This window comes from Camelus dromedarius, chromosome 1 (genome assembly GCF_036321535.1).
Source record: "Camelus dromedarius isolate mCamDro1 chromosome 1, mCamDro1.pat, whole genome shotgun sequence".
Lineage (NCBI taxonomy): Eukaryota > Metazoa > Chordata > Mammalia > Artiodactyla > Camelidae > Camelus > Camelus dromedarius.
In genome coordinates, this window is record NC_087436.1 from 80,855,257 (window position 1) to 80,869,160 (window position 13,904).

At 35.5% G+C, this 13,904-nt stretch overlaps 1 protein-coding gene across 2 annotated transcripts in view; it reads left to right on the forward strand.

The window, feature by feature from the left end:
* The window catches only part of ARHGAP24 (Rho GTPase activating protein 24), a 635,760-nt gene that overhangs the window by 90,557 nt on the left and 531,299 nt on the right, over window positions 1-13,904 (forward strand). The window contains exon 1 of one of the 2 annotated variants that reach the window (XM_064486017.1): window positions 8,082-8,167. The exons of the other annotated variant lie outside the window; for it this stretch is intronic. The gene's annotated coding sequence lies outside the window, so the exon portion shown is untranslated. Of the gene's footprint in view, window positions 1-8,081; window positions 8,168-13,904 lie in introns of those variants that run through there. 2 annotated transcript variants of the gene reach the window in all.

Below are 13,904 nucleotides of genomic sequence, written 5' to 3' on the forward strand. Positions count from 1 at the left end.
AGGGCAAAAACAAAATACGCCACTTACAGGCTGACGCCTACGGTTCTCTTACCATCCTTCACACTTTTCTTCCCCCATTCAAATGGCCCTAGAAGGAAGATTCAGTAGATGATTTTAAGTCTGCCAGGAATGGTTGAGAACTAGACTGAAAAAAAAACTAGTCCCCTGAATAACTGCATGGAATAGAGCTCTAGACCCCCTCTGGCACTCTGCTAAGGACTGTTTTTTTGTAGTAGTTAGCTTACCTTGAGCAATACGGCTTGTTAGGAGCTTTACCGTCCTTCTTAAACATGCCTACCATGTGGGTTTTGAAAAACTGTGGGTTTTGAAGTCCACGCTCAGGCAAATATCGCAAATGGGCTTCCCCTCATTACCCGATTTTAGGATTGACTGTGGAAAGCTGAAGAGTTAACCTTAGCAGAATTTTGAGGCCACATTTAAGTTCAGTGGGAAAAAGAGCCCAAATTCACGTGTAATTTTTGTCTTGGGCAAAAGAGACAATAGTGGTAGCGATGCTGCCTCTATACCACTCTGGGCAGGACAATTAAGCCTTTTGAAGGCATAGATGGTGGAGAATAGTGCAGTAAGTCCAGGTGCAGTCAAAGTTAATGTTCTTTCTAATAAGACATGATTTACAGCTACAGCTCTGTACTTATAGATTCAACTCTAAATCCCAGCATTGTGCTTGGATCTTAAACACTATTTGGTAAACTTCTGTTGAGTGAATAAGTGAATGAACAAATAGAAACTAAAGATATTCGCCTATCAAGAGAAAATTCTTCTAAAATAAATTGCAAAGAAAGATTACACATTCACACGAGGGTGTCAACTTTCTGATTATCTTTTGTGCTATTAATTATTAGAATGTGAGCTCCATGTGAGGACAGAGACCCTTGTCTGTTGTGGTCATGGCTGAAAGCCCAGTCCCTGGAAGGTACCTAATATGTTGGAGGTGTTCAATTAAGTGTTGGTTGAACCAATCAAATGTGGTTTATATTAGTCCTATTCTGGCTCTGATTTGTTCTCTAGAAATGAAGGCCTTCCCCTGCTGTGCTTGTAGCTGGCAGTATGTCTGCACTTGACACTGCAGGTCTTGTAGGCAGCCTGTTTCATTAGCTACTTACTTATAGCAGAGAAAGGTGTTATTCTTATGTGGAATGAACTCTAGAACCATATTACAGAGGCTACAACTTGTGCTTCTTAATCTCTGAAGTATTCAGTTCTGTAAGCAGAAAAATGAAATATTTGGGTAACATCATGATGACAATACATTCCTAGCCCTTCCTGGAAAATTGTACTTCTGAATTCAATAAATAAAGAAGTGTGCAAAAAAAAAATGCAAGCAAAATGTACTGCCAGTGAAAGGCTTGGTTGCCTTATCCTATTATTTCATAGTTCCTAAAGTATTCTAAATGCACACTAGTCTTTTTTTTTTCCCACACTGAAGAGAGTCAGGAAGGTTCAGTGCTAAAGTCACACGTGGTGCTGGCTTCATATACATGCAATCTGTATAGATGCCCTACCTTTGGTTAAAATTCTTAATAAATTTTGTACAGAGAACCTCACATTTTTCAATTTGCACTGTACCCACAAATTATGTATTGAATCTGGTCACATGGCAGGTTTTGAAACACACTTATAGATAACATGGCACTCTTGGCATAGAATAGGTGCCCAATAACAAAAATTGCTTTTTGAGTGAATATGTTAGAGAATTAAAACATTTCAATAGCATATCATAAGATACAAATGCTTATATCTAACACTTAAGCAGAAGAGGTTCTTATTCAAACTAGAAAGTGGAGACAAAGAGTAAAGAGAGAGAAGGACAACCAGTTCTTTTCCTTCCGAATCCATAAGAGTAAAAAGCTGAACATAAGCTTACTGCCTATAAAACCAAGTAATATAGAATAAATCATTACTTGTTAGAGTAAATTACCATCTTTTAATTTTTGGTATTCTTTTTGGAGCATTTGCTACAATATACTCAGAAACATTCAAAAGTATTAATCCGTTGAAAACCATCTTCTGCTATCAAATTTAGATAAGCTCCTTTTAATTTCAATAAATATTATGGATAGTAATACTGTTACCTGGAATTTTTATAGACCCTTTTCCCTATGAAGCTTAGTGTTTGAAAATATTATTTTCCTAACCCGTCCAATATTTGGCAACACATTGGCAGAAAATAAAGGTAAAACTCGAGGGGGTTGACATTAGATCAATAACAAGAATGAAAAGAAAACTCAAGCTTTTTTGTCTAAACTCAGAAATTCAGATTCACCATAAAGATGTGTGTTTTAAACACAGTATCATACATTATTTTATGCAAGCTATAGCTCATACCAAGTAGGTTAAAAGTTGGCATAATCATCATCAAGCACTTTGCACAACCATTGAGTAGTCACCAATCTAAATGTCATGGATTTGCCGAGCTTGGGATGTGGTCTGTTTGAAGCTTATTCAGCCACATGGAGAGACTGATAGTTCTGTGACTGCGGATTTGCTGCTGTAGTCCTGGCCATCAACTGGGGTGACTTAGATAATGGTTTTGGTCACATTTCAGAGCTGTTATTTCTCTTGAGTATAGAAGCACATTTCTGCAAAAGTACAGTTGTGTGCATATGTTTAAGCACTAAATTTAGGTTTTATATATTTAACTTCTCAGTAATTTGACTAAGGCTAGTCAAGATGTATCTGATTATTTTTGTTAGATACTTGTTGGTAATTGTATTCTCCACAGAGAGATGTAATTTCTTCTGGAAGAAATAAAGGATCTCTTCAATCCCTGACTTGATGGCTAACCTAATAGACAGGTCTCAGTCCATTCTACTGACAGACATTCTACTTTCAGAAAGTAACACTTGCAGATTAAGTTGAAATATTGTCATGCTGGCTGAAGCTCACTACTAATTTCATTTTTAATGGAAAAAATTTAACAAAAATGGGATATTGATTTGATTTTGAAGCTATGTTTCCTTGGAAGAGGTTTATCTCATTTATTACAAATTAAAAGTTATTTGTCTGGCTGCTGCAGCTATCAATATTCTTTCTAGTGTTTTAGAAGAATTAATGAAATAAGAATGCTAAGTTTCAAGTTTGTGATACACTTTAATAGAGTCTTTTTTTTTAATTTGGGGCTTTTACTATTGTAAAAAATAAAATAAAAAACTCTTGCATGTACCTAAAATTTTTAAAATATTAATGCAATTAAATTTTTTGTTTTTATTGAAGTATAGTCAGTTTACAATGTTGTGTTGATTTCTGGTGTACAGCATGTTTCAGTCATACATTTACATATATATATATTCCTTTTCATTGTAAGTTACTACAAGATATTGAATATAGTTCCCTGTGCTATATGGTATAAACTTGTTGTTCATCTATTTTATACATAGTTGTTAGTATCTGCAAATCTCAAACCCTCATTTTATCCCTGTCCACCTCCTTTCCCCCTGGTAACCGTAAGTTTATTTTCTATGTCTGTGAGTCTGTTTCTGTTTTATAAATAAGTTCATTTGTGTCTTTTTTTAGATTCCACATATAAGTGATATCATATGATATGCTTCTTTCTTTTTCTGGCTTACTTCACCTAGAATGATGATCTCCAAGTCCATCTTTTTTTTATATTTATTTAGAAATTTTTAATACTTTATTTGGAAAATATTTATCTGTAGTTTTCCTATTATCCTTTCCTTATTTATTTATTACATTATCATTTATCTTAATACTCAGTATTGCTTTTAAAATGTCAAAAATGCAAAAAATAAATTCTTTTTAAAATGAATTCTTTATTTTTACTTTGATCTATGTTTGTTGGTTTATAAGTATATTAATTAATGGCATTATTTGTTTCAAAGAGCTAACAGGAGTCAGTTTTATTTTTGTGTCACTAGTTCTATCTCAGGGACAGAACCTTAAAAAAAAAATAAAAAGCTGGGACTAAGGATCAGAAAAGAGAGCAACATGGTATTATTATATTAGATTTTGGAGAACTCCTGACATGGACTAACCTTCAAGCACTGACCATGTAATGATTCAATTACATTTGTTTTTACCAAAACAAAGGATAATAGTATGGGACAATTATTTTTAAGCAAGGTAGGCCAACATAACTCCTTCCTTTCCTATAATATGTCTCCAAAGATATGTTAGGAGATAAGACATAGCAAGTAAATCCTTGTATGAAACTCCTTTTTAAAGGAATCTCACTGGCTTACTCTTTTGATAACTATGTTCCTCTAATTTGTTTAAGGAGACATTAGATCCTTTGCAAAAACAATTCAAAAGTAAAATGTAATGTTATTTTTCCATTAGTTAAGTTCTAGTGGTATTTTATCATGGTGGAGTATGTAATTCATTTTTAACAGGGGCGCTAAATCATATTCCAGGGAAAATAAAAGATTAAACATATTCTTTTGTTCCCCAGTAGGAACTCTGGGTTAAAAATTCCCCAGAGTAGCTCGGCTGTTGTCAGGAAACCCTCTCTCTGTCATCTATCTTTAATCACTAAGCTAGAAACATCAGCTTGGAGGCCCAGAACCGTTTGCATCACTGACATTTCCCACGTGTGGGCAGAAGGTACAGAAAAGTGCATATGATAACTAAATATTGTTTGAATGCTGCATTTCATAGGAAAGTCAGCATATGCAAAACACCTTGGCATTTTTGTCTCTTGATTATTCTGAAATTTCCATCTCGTTATTGTGCACATTGGAGTAGACAATCTTCCCTCTCCTAAAAGCTCAGTGGACACAACGTGGAGGTTGAGGACGTGGGGTGATGAGGGGGTTTGAGGAGCCAAGGGCCAAGTGTCAGGGGCTGTGGAGAGGTGGAGGTTTGCAATGACCAAATGACATAACCTGTCAGCACAGTATTTGGCAAAGTGTGATGCCTCAGTGAACTGTGAGCTTCTATTGGAGTCTCTGCAGAAGCATTCAGTAAGTAGTACCCTTATCTCTCACCAGGATGCTGAGAAAGTTGAGGGGACTAAAAGTACAAAGGAGCTTAATATCTTGTTTTTTTCTGATAGTGGCTAGGTTGAGCATGTGGTTTTAGTTTCGGTAGCTAAATAAGTTCAATAATTCTGAAGTCCAGATGGATTAGATTTCCTGGCCCGATCAATGGACTGGGATAGACAGGGACTCAGAGACTCAGAGGAGGAGCAGAAACCATGCTCCTGTGAGCAGCTTCCTCCCTCGGGGAAGAATGACGCTCACACTGCACGCTCCAGTTTGTGTTCCCCCAAATTTACCAAGCAGATCTCTTACCTCCTCAGGGGAGAATTGAGTCAAAAAAGGAAAGAGGCCAGACCTGTGCTAAGGAGCAGTTCTTCCTCAATGAAAAGCCAAAAGAGGGGAGACATTCTTCTCTTCTAAAATTTACTTATAGTAGGAAGTAGGGGTCAGGACATAACGGACTTTCTACGACATAACAAGGTTTGATTTTATAGAAAAGGCATTGGGTATTTATTAAAGAATTTTAAGTACAGAAGTAAGAAAAACAGATTTGGCTTTCAGAAAGATCATTCTGGAATGGCATATACCTTAGAGGATGAATGAGGATGGGGTTTGGGGACAAGGAAAGAGATGAAAAGCAGGAGGGTCATTTAGGGCTCCCCCCAACCTTAGTTAGAATTGTGAGGGTCTCAATCAAGAATATTGCTAAAAGATTAAGAAAAGTATGCCTATTTGGGCATCCACAATGTAACCATAAGATAACAGAACTCACCAAAATCAACTCACACAATTCATTGTGGTTTTTCTAACCTATGTTCTGAGCCTTTTGCTGTAACTATAAATTAATGTCAAAGTGTGACTGTTTTTCTGCAGCTTTAGTTCCCTGAATAAAAGTAGCTAAAGAAAGAAAAATGATCCAGTGTACATTAGAGTACTGTATAAATGAGTGACTAAAAAGCATTGATGTTGCAAATATTTTTAATCTTTGCTTTGACAGGTGTAGAGACCTGACACATGAATTTCCTGTGTTGTCTTTCATCTGGTGTGATTCTTAGAGTGATGTTCTTTGCATAGAGCCCACAGTTTAGTTCTTGCCTGAAATCATGATACCTGTCCGCAGACAGTGATGGACAAATTAAATACATACAAATTATTTATTTTTCCTGGAGAAAGCATTTCAAATTATTGTCTTTGTTGATACATAATTTCTGGGGGTTTTTTTCCACATTTTTTTTATTGAGTTATAGTCAATTTACAATGTTGTGTCAATTTCCAGTGTACAGCACAATTTTTCATTTATACGTTAACATACATGTATTCATTGTCACATTTTTTTCTGTGAGCTACCACAAAAATCTAAGATATTCTATTTATAAATTCAAGCAGTATAGAAAAGTATAAAGAAAGAAAATTTAAAAACAGCATTCTCAAATTTCACAACCAAGAAATAACCAAATTTGCTAACATTTCAAACATCTTTCTATCCATATGTAGAGAGAGATTTTTTTAAAGATAATTTTAGGAAAACAAAAGGATGACAGTAGACTACATTCAAATTTTAACCATTAAGTTGAATTTTAATTATATTAACAAAAATATAATCCTCTGAAATAAAAAGGAATTGCTAAATTATCTGAAGCAGAAGACTTCAAATAAATGTTTCTCTACCACAAGAAACATGATTTGGGTCTTTAAGTATTTCCCTAAAGCTAAAGAAAAATAAAAGTTAAAGCACTCATTTCTTTCTTTATTTATACTTAAGGACCAGTTTCCACTTTAGACAGCGCCATAAAAAGTGAAGAAATTGATTGGCAAGTTCACATTTTCCCTGCTTCCTTGCTTGGCTTACATGTACCTTGCCTTTTCTTCCTGACCCCTTATGATTTCCTTTTTAATCCTTGTAATTGTGTAACTTTCCCTAAATATATCTTGATGTTGCTCACTTTGTGTAAAATTTTTGTGTCCAGCTTCCAAGGGACGCATCCTATCTTTGATAAGTATCTACTTTTTTTCCTTGGTACGTGGTGAGCCATTGCAATCTTCAGTTTAAATTTTTATTTCAATAATATTTTCCTCTACAATATTTTTGAATGTTTCTCCCGATCCACTTGTTCTGTTCTCTGAATTATGAACACTAGGTATATCGCAGATAACTTGTCTCCTTTCCTATTTATCATCTTTTTTGTAATTTCTGTTTTACATTGTGTGATTTTTTATGCTTAGTTTTTTTGTCCCTAGCTTTCACCCCTATTTTTGAGCCCTCAATTTTTCATCTTAAAATAGATAATACTTTATTTTAAAATTATTTTTAAGTTACTTAAAATTTGTTTTTTAAATTATTGAATGATTAGTGTAAACTCTTCATCTCTATATGGATTTTTCATCTCTCTCTCTTTCTCTTAGTCATTTTTGTAGCTTTTGTGTATAGGTCCTGGAACGATTCTTTTCTGTTTATTACTCATTTTTGATGAGGCCAGTTAGTGGCTGAGAAAATAATGAAGGAAGGTATGGAGGAAGGGGCTGCTGGATGGAGAGTCACATGCATTTAGAAATGAGACTTCTGTTATGCTGTTTTTTGATCAAAAGGAGAATTTGTTTTGCTTCCCTGACTGTGTGAGTATGAACCATGTTTCACTTATCTCTTTTCCATCCTCTTGGTTTCACCTACATTGCAGTGTTGTTCACATAGTAGCCCCTCAAATAGTTTTTGAAATATAAATTTTTTGAAACTAATAAAGCCAAAAAAGATTAGATTTTACATATGTTGCTCTTAACCATTCATGTCAAACATACTCACACAGTCACACAACAGTTGTATAATGGAAAGTTGGATGGAAGAATGACAGGCAGCTGGGGGAGATGTCAACATACTGTCTAATTGTTACACTGTTTGTAAGTGCATATTTGTCCAAATCGCTGCATAGAAGCTTCTTTTCCTCCATTCAGTTTAGGAAAAATCCTTTCACAGTGACTGAAAAGAGACTGGTGACTTGGATGCCTAGTCCCCTTTCCAGGGCTTGATTTCTGATCTTGTGTAACTTGTAGTTAATGAAGTCACACATCTGAGATCAGCAGTGCCTAGCAACCACATGGCTCTTAATTCCCAGAGAGCCTAACGTTCTCAGAGCTGGCAAGGCAAACTAATAATGGTCTGCTTTGGATTCAGTTTTCCCCAGCCCATCAGGAACTTGATTGACATCTTGAAGGAGGTAAGAGGAAGCCAAAGATCTCAAGGGGCAGAGACTAGGACTGCCTTTCACTGCTCCGCGGGCGGGGGGGGGGGGGGTATGGTGGGGGGAGATTTCTCCTCCTAAATGATCAAGTTACCCCACAGTTGTCATGAAATCCAAATTCCCTTTAAAAGAAGGATGTTTGAGGCGGTCACATTCTGTTTAACTTTCTTTTCTCTCACTTCAATAATTATTAATTAAATTTTGGGAAACCATCATTAGAGAAGCAGCATGCTAGGAGATAAAAAGCCTAGAGAATGGCTTCTCCAGGAGAAGCCAGCTTTATAAGGAAGGGAAATTTATTTTTGTCTCCTGCTGATAAAAGCAATTGTATTAATTGTGGAAAATTTTGTTGATACCAGAATGTATAAAGAAAAATAACATGAGTTACCTCACTCTTTAGAAATAAATACTTCATCACTTTGATATGTATCTGCTCAGCCTTTTTCTATGTGCATATGTCTTATACACTGAGATTATATTGTCTGTACAATTTTAAATTGTTGGCTTTCCACCAAATATGATATCATAAACATCTTCCCACATTATATATTTTAAGGAAACACAACTTTTAATCACTGAGGAATATTCTGGATAAACAGAGATCCCATAATTTAATTCCCCTATTGTTGGATATTTATGTTACTTCTAGGTTTTTTTTTTTTTTTGCTATTATAAATAACATTGCAATAAAAAATCGGGGGACATAAATATTTGCTTGAATTTTGTATTTTTTCCTTGAGACAGATTTTGGACTAACTGGTTCAAGGAGTATGAATATTTTAAACCATTCTGGTAAATATTTATTATTCAGACTTGACAGGCATTTATTTCAACTTTCTAGCTTGTCATTATGATTTAGCATTTGTTATTAGAAGGATTTGTATGTCCCTAAATAATGTCACTAGGCTCCCATATATTAGGCACTTCATTGGTACTGTTCAGAGGCGCGTGTGCATGTATGTGAATGTGGATGAATGACTGAACCGGTGTCTGTGAAATTTTTTCATGAAACATTAGTTCTGTGAGGTGTTAAAGAATGTGCTTAGGGGCAAAAAATGGTTTATGATCAGATGATAAGTGAACGCTGTTCTCAACACTGTGCACATTTCTCTCTGCCAAACCACTCACCCATGGCTAATACCAGTCCCGAATAAGCATCAGTGAATTTTTCGGAACTGAAACAGTCATATTCTCTGGTTTAATACCAGCAAACAACCATGCCACAGAACTGGCAACCTGAAATATTGGTCTTTCAAATAGGAAAACGTTTTCAGAGCCTATGGGAAGTCAGATGGCAGTTTTGATGCTCTCTGCCTCATCTGGTGTGGACAGAGATATGGAATGAAGATAAATATGTGTGAAGCCCACTGTCCCCTGTTCAGGTTGCAGAAGGGAATGGGGCCCACTGCGATGGACTGGACCCGGTCTCGAGGGCCTGGGGGCCCTTGTTGAGATACAGAGGCTCTCAATGTGTCTTCTTCACATTGCGTCTCACGTCTTAGTTAGGAAAGAACCATGACTCCACCTAAGGTAGAACAGGAACTAATCAGTGGTTTCACAATTATGTTTTCTCACATACTAGAGGGATCTTCATCCTACGCAGTTAGGAGAAAAGGTCAAGTGTGCTTTCTGCTAATTAGAGAAGTTTTTGTCATTTAGTAATATTCCTACCTCTTTTTGGTTCTCTGGAATGATGCAGTTGTACATATTTTGATGTGAGCATATGTAGGTCTCTTGTAGTTCATGGTTAGAAAAAGTGGCTGTTGGCAGCTATGATATTCTTATTTCTTTCCTCAGGGGACCAGTTGGATGCACTTTTCTTAGTTATTTACAAAATCTTTACATCGATGTTCTCTGCCAAGAAATGAAGGACATAATTATTTACCAAGAGAATGTATTAAATACTTGGGACACATTTTGTTTTAAACTTCCTCAAAAGATGATTATTTATTAGATAGTTTAATATATAAACACCCATTATAGAAAACACCATAAAATTAATCAGATGTTTGGTTTAACCAGCAATACCCCTTACTTATTTAAAATATTCTTACATTAGCTATAGAACCTGAAAAAAAATTTTTTTGCATTGCCAAATTAATTTATAGGAAGTTCAAGCATCAGGCAATAACAAGGAGGTAAATAGATGTGCCATAAAAAGAAGACTATAGTAGAGGTAGTGGAAGGCTCTCAAAGAAAAAATATAGGAAAGGGAATTATGCTCAATAATTTAGAAGGTTCTTCTCTTTACTGGAGTGAGATTCATTTTCCCTTTAATTCTCACTCTTTGATCCTAGCCCTGTTCTTTGGAGCTACGTAGAATAGGTTTAATTTATCTCTTAGTAAAAGCCCTTCATCAATTCAAGATTAGCTATTATTTCCAAGATTTTATAGTGTTGTCCATTCATATTTGGATTCACATAGTTCTTCTAATATCATGTACACACACACACACACACGTATATAAAATTTGGCATGTATCTTTGTATTTATATGCACTTACAGCATTGCATGTTATTAGACAATGTTGTCATTTTTAGGTAATTGTTCCTGGAAATAATTTCTGTCCTTTGGTCAAATCTTCCCTTTCCTCTTTTGGCCCTTCTCAATAATTAGGAGGACATAGATGTAGTCACAGTTTTCCACCCACTGCTGAGAGTCAAGGTGGAGTTATAGGAGTCTGGAATAGAAATTATCCTAAAGGCCCTTTTTCTCTGATGGCCCCCAGAAGCCAAACTGTTAATCCTCCTCCTCAGACCTGACAGACTTCTTAACTCATGACGTCTTCTTTTGGTATTTGAAGACTGGCAGGACCCAACACCATCATCTCCTCCCTTGGGTTTACCTATTTTTAGAAATGTCTGAATACCCAGCTTAGAGATAAATTGCAAGACACACCTCTTCGCAAATCCTTCTGCACACGTGGACAATTCAGTTCCCAGAGACTCAGGTAATATTTATTGATTATTTGTGGGAAGCCCAGCTCGATCAAATAGGGATCAACTCTCCTCTCCTCCACCCACTGCTCCTATTTGGTTGTGCTAAATCCATTCACAGTTTTCAGACGTTTCTGGATTTCATAAGACTTCAACTGGTGCTCATTTTTAAAACAGATAGTTTTTTAAGAAAATTTAAGTTCCTAATGACTTTTTGAACTTAAATAATACATATAAGGCACAGGGATTGTTTTTGAATAATTTATGTAGTAATATTCAAAAGGAAGAGCTCATTTGCATCAGAAGTGGAGGTCAGTGATAGCTCAAACACCTGTGAATTTAAAAATTATTATTACTGAGAGAAGACACATTTACATTCTGAGAAATGGACCTTAGAGAATCAAGGTGTTTTGGGTTGATTTTATATGACTGCTACTATCACTGTCATTTTTAAGTTACTCTTATGTACAAAATATTGGGAAGGCTGAATATGTACCCCAACTTAAAAGAAAAATGATACTTATATAAGATGTAGCAACCTTGTAGCCTCAATGGCAACTTCCTTACTAACTCTTAGATATATGGTATTTAGTGGTAAGCTAATTCTCCTCACTCATGGGAACCTGGTCCTGCTCCTTTCCTGCTCCTGTAAGTCTGTGAGTCATGGGAAAGGCTGTATTGAAAAGCGGTTAAGATCACAGACCATGGAGCCAGACTGCTTGGATTCAAATTCTGGTTCAGTCACTCATTAGTTTCAAGTCTTTGGACAAATAACTTAGCCTCACATTCATCTAAAAAATAATGCTAATAATAGTCTCTATCTCACAGGATTTTGTTATGGGAAGTTGAAGCTTTGACATTTAAAATTACTTGTAATATTGCCTGTGGTTTGTAGACATTTACAAAATAAAATAAAATGAGAAACCCATGAGAAACTTCTCTGTATGAAAAAGCTTTGAGTGTGATGCCCTGATGCTTCTACATGCTGTCATAAAGACTTTTTCTCTAGTTTTGAATTTAAGTTGGCAAGTGTGATTTTGTATTATAACTTAACTCTGTTCCACTGGGTGTAAGGAAAAGCTATTGGAGACCTCGTATACTTAGCATTTTCTACGTAAAACATTGCCTTTAAATTATATTGACTGTCTCCCAAAGATACATGCACTGTGAGCAGTTGTCCATAGTAGTAATGATCTAAGTCTCTTTATCACTACTTTGCAAATAAGAATTTTTTTTTCTTTTTCAGAAGTTCTAAAGAGCCCCACCAAGAATTAAGCGTATTTTATCAGCCTTAAAAAACACTACATTCGAGAGAAATGAGTGAGGTCAGAGAGGAACAAAAAGAAAAGAAAGGAGCACAACAAAATAACTTCACTTATACCAAAAATAAAACAAACAAGAGATCAGTAAATTCAATTCATTAGACTTCATTGTGTTTCTGCTCTTCACAATGACCATACGAGCAATGGGATATGTAATAATTAAGAAATAAACTAACAAGAATAAATAGAGTATAGTTCTGGCTCTGAAAAAAAAAATCTAATGTAGTCAAGGAGGCTGGCACACAAAAGTAATAGTGTCCTGTGATACATGCTGGAATAAAGCTGCATACCAGGGACGAGGAGAATACGATGAACCGAGCTAGGCTTTACAGGGGAGGCAGTATTTGAGCCAAGCCTCACAAGGGATGATGTATATCAACAATAGGAAGAAAAAGAGAAGGAGACGTATGAAGGATAGAGATACAAAAAGTACTGGACATTTGTGAATGAGGATTGAGTTAGTTTTTAGGGAAGGCAGAGACTGGGAGGGTAATTGAATATGTGGCTGGTAAAGTAAGAAGGGGTTAGGGTATGATCACATATTGCCATACCAAAGAGCTTGAAACTTATCCCAGAGACAGTGGGAAGGCCCCAGAACTTTCTTATCATGCAATAACTTATGTAATAGAAAGAGATCTCTAGTTGTAGAGAATTAACTGGCATTTTCCCTATAATGCCGCTCCACTATTTAAGGTATCCATGCTTGTTTCAGCAAAATCTTTTCTGTATTTAAACTGCCAAAGATAATAATAGGGTGTTTTTTGCAGGTAGCATTTGAAAAGGTCACTTAAGATCATTTTAACATGTGTAAATATAGATTATTTTTCTCTGCTCAATACTAAGAAAAATTATGTTGGTAGTTTTCTAATTTAAAAGGGTATGCTAATTAAATAAGTTCAGATACATTCAAGGAAATTTGCTACTTTTTAAGCTTAAAACATATACTTTTTTTTTTCCCTAGAAGAAAATCTCTTAGAACTCTAACACAAGAAAAATGGTAATTTATCTCATTCCTACTGACTGTTGCTCTAACATCCTGACACTTCTGCTTGTATCATTTGTTTTTAGCAATCCATGGTCAATAACAATCCTAGAAACTTCCTTTCCAAGATGAAGTTACAAGTTTTGACTCATTTCAAGAGTAAGTAGATAGGGAGTTAGACTTCTGTTTTCATCCTGTCTCCATTTTCCCGAGTTATACTTATGGTAAATCATTAAGTCCTTAGTTATATACTTTATTGCACCCTAAGAAACTCTCCATAGCTATGCAATAGAGCTCACACCTAATTTGAGGTCTTTTTCTGATCTACCTATGACCCTCATTTGATGATGCTTATGTCATCATTTTAAGGCAGTTCCAAAGCAATCTAGAAGCCACTGATCCTCTTAGAAGATATCACCTGAAAAACTAGAGTTCATAGAGCATTTTTTTAAAAGAATAGTTGTGCTATATGT